The sequence below is a fragment of the Alligator sinensis genome, unplaced genomic scaffold, assembly GCF_000455745.1.
Source record: "Alligator sinensis unplaced genomic scaffold, ASM45574v1 scaffold796_1, whole genome shotgun sequence".
Taxonomy (NCBI): domain Eukaryota; kingdom Metazoa; phylum Chordata; order Crocodylia; family Alligatoridae; genus Alligator; species Alligator sinensis.
Genome location: NW_005842141.1, coordinates 1,632,182 through 1,643,102, shown reverse-complemented (window position 1 = coordinate 1,643,102; position 10,921 = coordinate 1,632,182). Strand labels below are relative to the sequence as shown.

The 10,921-nt window shown below is 41.4% G+C and overlaps 1 protein-coding gene across 3 annotated transcripts in view; it reads right to left on the bottom strand.

Moving 5' to 3' along the window:
- Nucleotides 1-8,940, bottom strand: part of DDC (dopa decarboxylase) — a 107,039-nt gene extending 98,099 nt beyond the window's left edge. For 2 of the 3 annotated variants that reach the window (XM_025206122.1, XM_006025329.3), the window contains exon 1: nt 5,349-5,484. The gene's annotated coding sequence lies outside the window, so the exon portion shown is untranslated. Of the gene's footprint in view, nt 1-5,348; nt 5,485-8,900 lie in introns of those variants that run through there. The other variant, XM_025206121.1, reaches the window with a different exon arrangement.
- Between the last annotated feature and the right edge of the window lie 1,981 nt (nt 8,941-10,921).

Here is a 10,921-nt window from a genome sequence, read left to right as displayed (position 1 = left end):
GCGGGTGGGGGGCGAGGGGGCAGGCATGACCCATGAGTGGGGTGGGGCTGCAGGTGTGACCCATGAGGAGTAGAGGGGGCAGTTGCAACCTGTGGGCAAGGTGGGGCGGCAGGTATAACTCATGGGTGGGTTGGGGTGAGGGAGGCAGGTTGGACCCATGGGTAGGGTGGGGTGGGGGAGCTGTAACCTGTAGGTAGGGGGGGCAGGCATGACCCATGAAGGGGAAGGAGGCATAACCCTTGGGTGGGGTGGGGTCTCTCCCCCTACAACCCCAGCCCTCCTCACACCAGGACTTACTCAGCTCTAGCAGTGGTGAATGCTGATAAAAGCAGCTGCACCTAGAGCAGCTTGCAGGATGAGGGTTGAGAGCACTGGCTGGGAGGAGAGCAAGGGGCCAAGGGAGCAATAAACAGATCAGTGGGGGGGGAGGGGAGGAGTGAACAGATCAGCCCTGGGGCCAGTGACTGGGTTTTCCCAGCCCTGGAGCTGCACAAGGGAAGTGTACAGAAGTTTTATGTACCAGTTTACCTAAATTGGAGTAAGTCTGATACTACATAGACCCAGGTTTATCTTAAACTGGGTTCTGCAATTTTTAGACCAGTTTGTATGTGTGGAACTTCTCTTCAGTTACAGGTTTAGACTAATTGCCAGTCACTGAGACTGGGTCTGTAAGTGTAAGGTCAGCACTGGGACCAGCTAAGTTTAAATTGGGTGGCCATTTTGAACCCAATTTAACCTCCTGAATGTTTGTTCTTAGCCCAAGTGTCCAGAGGGGGTGTGGTTAGTGAAACACAGGTACCTCTTATGAATTTGAGAGACCTCCATGCTTGGACCTCTGACAATCATGTATATATGGTGTAAGAGTGTAATTGTATTAAGGAAGCACGAGCATCACCTTATTAAAAAAGCAGTGTAATTTACTTAGATATAACTTGCTTGTGTAGCTTGTACTTAGCCGAGGTCTTAAGACAGACTCTTTTAAAAAGGCAGTCATGGTCTTTATAATGCTAGAGTAAAAGTTGCCCCATAAACTAAAGAGAGAGATTATTGAAAAATGTACATCTTGGACAATTCAGCAAAACACTTCATTCTATATTCATGCACCCACTGAACTGTAATGCCTGAACAGATAGTGGGACATTTCAGCAGTCACCAGCTCTCTTACTCCTCCTTTTGCTGAATATCACACAAATTCAGTGTTCATCCCATGATCTCTTTCAAAATACAAATTGAAGGGCATAAAAATAAGCTGCATTGTGTATGCATACATTATTGTATATTATTATCCCCAATTATTATAAATGCATATATTTGAAAAAGCTATCCAAATACCCCACAGTAAACTGCTACAATACAAAACGAACCCCCACACCTGTGACCACACAGCCCTGGTGGTCACCTACCAGGCCGCACTTGAACCAATCAGAAGTGTCAGATTCCATCGTTTCTTCATATGCCTTTCCCAAAATGTGATATACCTGATCCAATGCACCAAATGCCCTCATGGCAACTAGGTGCATGGAACTAAACAGCAGCTACGCACCAGAATGACCTTTCACAGAGAAAAAGTACAAAGGACAGACACGCATACACCGTCAGGGCCACATTTCTCACAGAGCAGTGACTCCCTCTCTGATGTCATTATTCTCATGCTCAAGGGAAATCTATAAAACCTTTTAAAGGCAAACTTGGGAACAAAATTTTGTAAGATGTCTGGACACTAAGTACCAAGGACTTAATACGGACATTGGTTTTATGGCACATTCTAACTTACCCGGTTCCTGAGTTTCTTCCATAGTTGAAAGGTGAGAATGACCCTCCTCCCTGTACCTTGATTTCCCAGTAATTCGCTTTTTTTCTTCTGCTAACTGTTTGCTTGCTACTCCTGGAAATTTCTCTACCCCCTCTTCCAACTGCTTTTTACTATGCTTTACTAGCTTTTACTGATCAGACCTGATGAAGAATGTCTTGCGTTCAAAACCTTGTCTAACCGTATCCTAACTATGCAGTTGGTCCAATAAAAGATATTGCCCTAAGAAATCCCTGCCTCTTACATATTATAAACACAAGTCTAAAACATGCTTGTATTTGTCTCATAACTGGGTATTTTTAATAGCATAGATAGCAATGAGTAACATCTGTTGAATAAATGTTTCCTATTATCAGGATTTTCCCTGAGATATGAAATGTCTATTAAAAGCTACCTTTCTGCTTCTATTATCCTCTACAGGATTAGGGTGAGGATGATATAATTAATTCTCATTCTAGTCTAATCTGTTAGTTGTGTTGTGGACATTTCTTCCAGAAATGACACCTTTAGCGCTGGAACTTTAGATTCAATCATCCTTGAACTTTGGAACTAAATCCAAACCTAAACTCCTATCTCTGTTAAGCAGTTCATTTCAATTAAACATACACACACATATGTTAAGATGCAACCTTTAAATGTGCCTATTGTAGTACCTCATGGGGAGATAGTATTCCTGTGTTTTGTGCCTGCATTTTCCTAGATGCCCTATTTCTCTGGTGACCTGCTATGTCATAGGACTCTCTTCCTGCAGGGTGTCAGCTAAACTGCAGAGAAGACTACAGGACATACAAAAAACTAGAACTCTTGGTTCCAAAATGATACCTTTTATTAGACCAACTGGAAAATGGCAAGAAAATTGTCCTTTTCTGCAAGCTTTCGGGATCAAAGTCCCTTCGTCAGGCTTTGGGAAAAGTGTAGATGGTACAAGATGGTAAAAAGTCCCCATAGGTAGGAAATAAATGTCATTTTTGCAAATGACATGAGACATGAGATTCCTGTACGTTGACTTGGACTGACAGAATCTGAAGCAAAACATTCCATTCCAAGGGGAAAAGTTGAATATTTTTGGCAAATATAAAAAAAAACGTTCTGTGAAAAGTTTAGGAGAAATGACATTTTCTACCAAAAAAGGTTTTTTTCTCAAAAAGTTCTGAGTGGCTCTGTATCTTTTTGAAGAGTATGCACGTCTACCCAGTGCAAGTTAGTTGTGTGCATGTCAGTCCCTCAAGAGGAAGTGGCATAACCATATTAGTACAGTGCTACACCCGGATTAATCATCATCACTCTTCATCTCAGCAGAGCTACTTCTTCTGGATCCAACACCATATAAACATGGCTGGACTGCTTCTGGTTCCATAGCTAGCATATGCAGAACTAATCGGGTTTCTCTTCCCAGCACTGCCTTGCACCATGTAGATATGCTCGTAGATGCACAAGGATTAAACATGAACATGTTAGGGTTTCTACTTATACACCACTCTTCTCTCACATTAATGTTAGTTCTTATGCAAGTCACAACACTATTTTGTGCTGACAATGTGATTTTTACTTACAGATTTCATAGACATTAGGGCTGGAAGGGACCTCAAAAGATCATTAAGTCCAGCCCCCTGCCCCAAGGACAGGAAGTCAGCTGGGGTCAAAGGATCCCAGCAAGATAAGTATCCAAACGTTTCTTAAAAGAATCCAGAGTAGGTGCTTGCACCACATCTGGAGGAATTCTATTCCAGAGTCTCCTCCTTAACTATTGATAATAGACTTGACAATATCCAAATAAATATATAGCCTCGCTATGTTGCCACACCTTGATGACTGAATTCTCCATTATGCTGCATCAGCTCTACTGCAAATACCATGGGAATGCACATTCCCTTTTAGTTATTTCAGCAGTACTGGATATTTCACATATAAAAGCCCTGAATGCAACAATGATAGAAACTCTTGAGTAATGAGAGAGAAAGGTTATGAGTTTCTGAGCAGCAACAGGATACCTCAAAATGTTCATCCTTCACATTCAGTTTAGGTAAACACCCCATCATTAAAGTACTTATTCATAGGGCATGCACTTTTCAAGGGCTTAATTTTGAATTCTCTCTGTGCTCAGAACTTCTATTCTCCAAGTCAATGGGACTTCTGAATACACAAGGCAGTGCAAATCTGGGATCCAAGTTTCTGAAACTGGCTAGAAATATCAAAGGGAAATTGGGCCTCTGCCAAGATGTTAAAGAGTGCCCTCTTTTCAGCTGGACTACAGATGATTTCCCAATGCTGTGAAGGGCTCAGCTCTTGTCAAGAGATGCTTAAGGACCCTCAATTCCTATCAAATTAATATGACAGTTGAGGCTACCCTGCCTCTTGGGAGATGTTCACTACTTTTCTGTACTAGGCCCTGAGAGAAAAGGTTTGTTTTTTTCTTGTAGTTTCTGAGATCAGCAGATCAAGCAGCAAACAGTTTTTCATTCCTTTGTTGATCTACTTAATTTTTTCAGCTACAATTTAAAAATATTGTTTGAAAGTAAATACACCTCCCTGAAAGGCTGTGGAGGTTAAAGTTTACCTACAACATTTCCAAGTTCAGCCCAGTAGCCCTTCTGTCTCTTATCTACCCTGACTTCCTTAAGTGCAGCTGATATACTTTATCACTCCTCAGTTCATTAACAAACTCAACCTGGGAGGAAGGCATGCATTATTACCAAGTATGTATTCTACTTGCATTCACGTGTCTCTAATCATTCAACAGAAATTTGTGTCCATGTGTTACCACATGGTTAGACCCCCCACACCTATTCCATTAGTGAAAATGCAGTTCTACTGACTTCAATAAGAGCAAAATTATTCACATGGTTTCCATGTGAGCAATTCCATTACTATGCTTTTTAAAGTTCTTGTCGGGGGGAGGGGGGGTGTTGTTGTTCTGTTTTTACTTTTCTTGGCTGTGACACTAGAGAAGAATTATACTACGCTACCAAATATTTCTGTTATAGCTCTTCCCACATGGACTAAGTGGTAACTAGCTGCTTTATAACTCAAAGATTTCAACAAATCTACATTTTATTTTAATGAAATTCATCTGACATTATATTAGAATTATTTTTGGTTGCATACAGGACATTAAGTTCATTTTTTATTTACATTTTCTTTAAAAATCAATGAAAGAACACAATATATATTTAAGTAAATCATGCATATATATGTGCACACAAGGAATATATTCAATAAAATTATGTATATGTTAATAATTATTTCTAGTTAGTAATATTTAAGTTTGTCTATTATTACAGCATGCATACCATGGGCTTATTGGCACTATTTTATCTATAGTGCTATATATTCCTTCAGTTCTGTTTCCTGTCAATAAAGTTGATAAAAGCAAAAAGGGGGTTATGCCTCCAATATGCTCCTCTAAATAAAACATGTTTAATATTGGAAAGTTATTAGCAGAGCCATAGGTTTAACTAACAAACACTGCACTAATTCAAGCATTTATCTACTCGAAGTTAGTAGCCATGAAGCTACAAAGACAAAGCATGTTACTTACAGTCAACTGGTGAGAATGCTCCTCCTTTTCCTTCCTCTTCTCCTCTTTTTCCCTCACCTCCTCTCTCTTTGCTTCTCTGTGACAGTTATAAAGCACAGGAGAAGCAGTTGCCAGTTTATATGGGCAGAGTATTTACGTCCCCTTAGCCTATCAGAGCCAAGTGCTTTGCATCTGACATTCAGAGCAGCATCCCCACTCCACCAGCTCATACATCCCACCCCCCTGCATAGAGGTAGAAAAAAAGTAATCTATCTAAAAACAAAACCAGCATAGCTGAGGAACGAGTGTCAACCAAATACAGACTCTAACAAGGCACACTTTAATTAGTATACATGACTAATCACATTTTATTGCATGTTTATATGGACATGCATTCAAACACATGCACACATATCTGTGCGTTTGCACACACACACACACACACACAGTATGCAAAAGTTTTCTGTAGTAACTTCCCCAATCTCTGTAGTGGTGCTTGTGTAAGGGGAAGTTTTTGGATTGCTTACATAGAAGACTAATACCCCTGTGTGGGCAGACAGGCAGGCAAAGATACAATATTACTAAAGAGACTGTGAGCTATAAAGCTATGTACACATGGGATCAACCCCAATATATGTGTCTATAGCTTTTCTCCACTATTTCTCTGCATTTGTTTTATGCCATATATACTTGAAAGCTATAACAGGTTGTCAAGCAAAGATTCTCCTTTATTTTCCCCCAAGGGTTTATTTCCTGTAGAGTTGTCTCTCTTACAGAAACAGTGTTTCTTTAGACCTAGTAGAATGTGTTCAAGGAAGAAGTGAACAGCTCACAGTACTGAACAGCTCATTGTTAGGTAAAGGACCATGAAGATATTTTGTTTAGCAGAGCTAGTTCCCTTATTGTTGAATTTGGTGCATTTCTATTGCAGTCTCTCTATAAACTGCAACAATAGTAAAAAAATGTTTTTTTTTAAAAGGTAAAACATGACTTGAGAGTTTATTACACTTTTAAAGAGACTATCTTCAGTTGTAATTCCTGTATCTCAGTGACAACACAGGTATCATGGTGAAACACTTTCTTATGCGACAACATCTACAAACAAGCATGTGGAGTTTGCTTTAGCAATTGTTTTTTTCATTTTATTTTGGAATATGTTTTGGATTTTCAGGATTTATGATATGATTTTTACATTTGTAGCTCACAAATCTATGTACATATGTATCTGGAACTCAGAAGTTCTGTAGAAAGAAGGACATTTTCATTGCAAAACTGTTCCAGAGTCAATGGAATTAGACCTGTTTGTTCCAGTGTGACTTGTAAAGGCTTTCAAGATTACTTAATTATATTCAACATGCACAATGTTTTGTTCTGGATTTCAACATTCTGTAAGACCACTGGAAATCCAAATGCAGCCTCTTGCACAGGAGAAGCAGAAAGCCAAGATGTCTATAGCAAATGCAGGCAGGATGAGCAGTCCACTTCAACTCTTTTCATTGAGTCACTTGTAAAAGGTAAACGAACTTTGTAAGAGGTGAATTTTCATTGCAGTATTAAAATCACTGAAGCTGTCAAGGGAGACGCAAAAACATTATATGTTGAGACCCTTTAACAAGTCAGATGCCCTTCAATTTGACTTTTACAGCACAGTATCCCAAAGTTTCTTACATCAACTCAATGAAATATTATTTATTACATGCAACAGAGGAAACAGGATGTGGAGAATAGAATGTGCAATGAGGTAGACAGACAGAAGGGAATATGTACTATCATGACAGACTGGTACATGTCAGAATCTAAGCATGATTGCACTGGTCTTCTCAAATCCCCTCATAACTCTAAATGTTCCCTAGGACTTTGCTGTACCTTCCTGTGTTCATATCACCTGCTCTAGTTCTCCTAATCAGCTATTGACAGTACCTATGAATAAGCCTGCTTACCAGAGATTTGCTGTGTCAGTCACAACCCAACAGACTGAATTCTCCATTGCAATATGCCATGACAAAGCAAGTTTATATAAGCCACCTTAGGATACTGGTTATTTTACAAAATGTCCCCTGCTGCCAAAATATGATGGGGCTGAAGAACTCAACTTATCATGTATACAGAATATATATATAAGAAGGGATGATCAAAATTTGCTTCAAATTTCAGGCTAAGTTTTAGTAAGCTACCAACTTACAGTTTAGGAAGCTGTATCTAGGCAAAATATATTCCACAAAGCAAATATGGAGGTTTTTATTCACCAGCTACATAGATAGCATTTTCTACTGTTGTGAACACCTGTTATTAGTGCAATATCTTAAACAGTTACATCTTCTGGTTACCGAGGTTTTTAATGTAGATAGGACACATGCAATGGCATAACTAGGGGTGGGTGACTTGGCTACCAACCCTATGTACTGAGTTAGAAGGGGCACCAGAATGGCAGCGGCTGTTGCTGGCGATCCAGCCACCCCACTTTATTCCTTCTGCTGTTGCCTCCCTGGCTGTAGATCCTGTGTGTTACACCTCTGGACACATGTGTGTGTTTCTATATTAAGATAGAGATGCCCACAAATCTATACATAAGCTGAATACATTAGATATAGTAACAGAACCTAAGACAGTACACAGATATCAATCACCGAAGACAGTATGGGCTCATATCATTGTAATAACCTTATAGTTTTGTTATCGATAGGCTAGACCAATGTGCTTTTTATCCCTCTACCTAGTAATGTGGAATCAAATACAAATTAAAGGCTGGGGGCTAGGCATGGCCCTCAGGGACATCATGGCAATTTTGCCACTGAATTCAGCAGCAAGCAGGAGAGGCTTTTGGTTTGCTGTCATTTCCATCATAAGGCATAATTCCCACTGAAGGCAAGGGACATTTTGCTAGCATAAGTTTGGCAGGATCAGGACCTGTCCTAGATGATCTGTCTGGAAGAGAGAGACAAATAGGGTGGAATTTTTAATGGACATAATGGGACAAATTCTGCTTGATGTCCACCCTCATTGTCAGAGGAGCCTAGTATCTCACAACTGTGTTAGTTCGATGTGCTGACCTAGTCAGCATTCTGTATGAAGTCACTTCATTTAGCTTTTCTTTTTAGTTAGAGAACTCTTAAATTTACCTCATTTTCCGCAGGGGAGGGAAGAAAATCATGTTTGATTTTGTTGAACAGCATTTGTAGGAATACATGCGAGTTCTTCTTATGAAGACACCACAAGAAAGAACTTTTGTGCTTTTATTTTTTAAAGGGTCTTTGTCACTGTCAAAACTGCTGCATGTGTCTATACATATATACCGATACATAAACCATATAAATGACATAAACCACTACAGCTGCTGTGTCCCTTAAATGAACAAATACATGAAAAATTAAAGATATGCACTAAACTGGGCAAATATATGAAAAGCAGAAGTGGTTTATGCCTCCTATTTGATCTTCAGAAATAAAAACAGTTTGATGTTGAAAGCTATTAGCAAAGCCTCAGGTCTAAGCCATAAAGAGTTGTATTAATCCAAGCTCTTATCTATATCAAGTTAGTAACTGTGCAGCTACAAAGACAAAGCATACTACTTACAACCAGTTGGTGAGAATGCTTCTTCCCTTCCTTCCTGGTCTCTTCTTTCTCCCTTGCCTCCTCTCTCTTTGCTTCTCTGTGACAGTTATAAAACACAGAGGATGCAGTTGCCATTTTATATGGGCAGAGTATCTATGGCTGTGCAAAATGGCTGTGTTTCGATTCAGTTTTGGATTTGGCTGTTTCAGAGTATAGTAATTCATTTCAGTGTTTCGGATCACTGAGCTGTTTTGTTTCATCTGAATCTGTTTTGGAGCTTCGGTTCTGCCAAATCTCTTCCAAATCTGCTTCGAATGGCCTGCAAGCTTCACAGAGCCCTATTGCCCAGCCAGGCAGGGCTTGGGGCCCCAGTGGGGAGCAAGACGGGACCATGGGTGGCATGTCCAGGGGAGCGGGGGGGGGGTCTGCTGCCCTCCATGCAAGAGAGGAGACCCCTGCACAGATCTCTGATCCATGTCACGCCAGGTCATGGGGCAGGGAAGCAGCACAGAGTGGTGAGCAAGCCTGCTGGTCCCTGCCATGTGACTTGGCTCTGCAGAGAGCAGAGATCCACACCAGAGGTCTCCTTGCCACTGCTGCCCCAGTGACGTGGGGCTGCCTAGGATGGGCAGCGGTGGCGAGGAGACCCCAGCATGGATCTCTGCTCCCTGCAGAGCCAGGTTGAATGGCAGGGATCAGCACTGCCTTCCTGTGTGACCTGGCTCTACAGGAAGCAAAGATCTGCATTAGGGTCTCCTCCCCGCTGCTGCCCACCCCGCACTGCCCTGGGTCTCTGCTCTCCACAGAGCCAGGTCACGTGGCAGGAACCAGCACTGCCCTACTGTGCAACCTGGCTCCGCAAGGAGCAAAGATTCATGCCAGGGGTCTCCTCACCACCACTGTCCACCCCACGCTGCCCCGCATTTCCCTGTGGAGCCAAGTCGTGTGGCAAGACAGCAGCATACAGTTGTTTCCCTGCAAGCCCAGCTCTGAAACGTTGAAATTTTATGAAACATTTCGGATGCCTCGTTTCATTTCAGACATGTTTTGGAGCCTTCTGTTTTCATAGATTTCATAGATTTCATAGACATTAGGGCTGGAAGCGACCTCGGAAGATCATCGAGTCCAGCCCCCTGCCCAAAGGGCAGGAAGTCAGCTGGGGTCATAGGATCCCAGCAAGGTAAGCATCCAATCCATTTTGATTCGGATTTGGTGTTTTGGGTGCTGAAACAGCCCCAAACACCTCTGGAACAAAACAGCTGCTGAAATTTCGCACAGCCCTAATCTATATCTCCTTAGCCTATCAGAACCAGGTGCTTTGCACCTGATATTCAGAGCACATACCCCTCTTCACCCACTCAAACTTCCCAACCCCCATATAGAGGTAGAAAAAAGTAATCTTTCTAAAATCCAGAACAATATAGCTGAGGAACAAGTGTCAACCAGATTTGGTATCTAAAAAGGAACTTTAATTAATTTGCACAACTATAAAAATGTATTGCATGTATATACAGAAATGGCAGGGTAGAAACAGATGTTGCCTGGTACCTCATTTGTGTCACCATCAGTTTTTTTTGAGGGTGGCACAAATGCTGAGCAGATAGATGTTGATAGCTTTTGTTGCACCACACAAAAGGAAAATCAGTGGCACAACAAAAAGTGGTAATAGACTGCCACTTTATTGTGGCAAATGTCTAGTCCCTCTGGCTGAGCTTTCCCTGCTCAACCAGGCCCATGAATCTGGCTGGATGGGGACAAGCTCTACTTTCCCCACTCAGCCAGATCCATGGTTCAGCTCCACACTTGTTCCACACTATCAAGGTCAGCACAAGGGGTGATCTGCTTCCTGTGGCAATGTCTATTTCTAGCCAGACGCTCACACATATACAAACTTTTCCCATGATAACTGCCCCAACCTCTGCAGTGGTGCTCATGTGAGAAAGGAAGCTTTCTGGACCCCTTTTATAGAATACAGTCCGGTGAAGATATGATACTACAAAGGTGACTGTTGGCTAAATACATATGAGATTAACACTAATACA